Below are 1,245 nucleotides of genomic sequence, written 5' to 3'. Positions count from 1 at the left end.
TCAGGTCGGTTCTGTGCTGTTTTAACCACTGCAATACCACAAGGGGGTGGTTTTCTCAAACCGACATTTATTCTCTCTCTGTTTGGGAGGCTAGTCCTCTGATTTCAGGGTGCCGTCTCGAGGGGAAGACTGTCTCCCTCTGGACGGTCCTTGTCTCTTTTGTTTCTGTTTCTTGCTTATTAGAGATTTCATGTGGTGTGGCATCTGTCTTCCCTCCTCTCTGCTTGTTAATCTGCTTCATATGCTCTTTGATGTCTGAGAAGAGATTGATTTAAGACATACCTGACACCAATACTGTCTCAGTCACGTGACGAAGAAACTCCACTCCCAAACTGGATTATAACCACAGCGTCAGGTTTACATATTTTAGAGTAACACAATTTGATCTGAAACAGCTAGGCAAAAATTTCCAGCTCTTTACTCCTTGGTAATGTGCTCAGCTGCTAACTAAAAGATGGCCAGTTCGAATTCACCCAGAGGTACCTTGGCAGAATGTCCTGCTGAGCTACTTTGGAAACCTCATGGAGCACAGTTTAATCTGACATGTGTGAGGTCAACTCAATGACAAATATTCTATTTTTAAATTTCCTGTAAAATGGGTAATGTGGCAGCAGATTATCATCACACCGACCCCCTCCCCCATAAATCCCCCCTCCCCCATGGTGCCCCCCTCCCCTGTGCCCCCCTCTCCCAGTGCTGGTCTTGTACTTTACCATTTACAAAACAGAGTCCTGTTTACTTACTTTGACCTTCCTCACATCCCTGCGTGGGGGGCACAGAAGATATCCGTCCCATTTTACAGACCAGAAAACAGGCTCTAGGGGAGCTGGTCAGTGACTAGAGGTCCCACAGCAAGGGGGTGCAGATCTATTTCCTGGACCTGGGCCTTCTCCCCTCAGATCTCCCATGGAGATGGACGGGGCTGGGCTCCTGGATGCTCTGCCCCTCTCAGTCTGGTCCTGGAAATAAGCATCAAGGGGTCAAGGGGCCAATGACCTGTGCTGGTGTTCCAGCTGTCCCAGGTCAGGCCTCATTGTCTTATTCTCCAGAGGGAGGAACCGAGGCAAGAGGGAGGGGGGCTGGAGCTGGGGCATCTGGTCAGGGGTCCCAGGAGGAGTGAAGTGGGGGTTCTAAGGGAAACAGCATAAGCAAACCTGTCCTGTCTGTGGTCTCTGGTAAGTGCTGGGGGTCCTTGGGCCTCTGAGGCCTGCTGAGGGATCACTTGGGAAGTGTAGGCTGGGCTGA

General features: G+C 50.4%; 1 protein-coding gene across 1 annotated transcript in view; it reads left to right on the top strand.

Moving 5' to 3' along the window:
* Window positions 1-1,245, top strand: part of LOC102814074 (patatin-like phospholipase domain-containing protein 5-like) — a 6,833-nt gene that overhangs the window by 2,216 nt on the left and 3,372 nt on the right. The gene's annotated exons all lie outside the window — the stretch shown is intronic.

Source organism: Chrysochloris asiatica, unplaced genomic scaffold, assembly GCF_000296735.1.
Source record: "Chrysochloris asiatica unplaced genomic scaffold, ChrAsi1.0 scaffold00097, whole genome shotgun sequence".
Classification (NCBI taxonomy): Eukaryota; Metazoa; Chordata; class Mammalia; order Afrosoricida; family Chrysochloridae; genus Chrysochloris; species Chrysochloris asiatica.
This window is presented reverse-complemented; position numbering and strand designations above follow the sequence as displayed.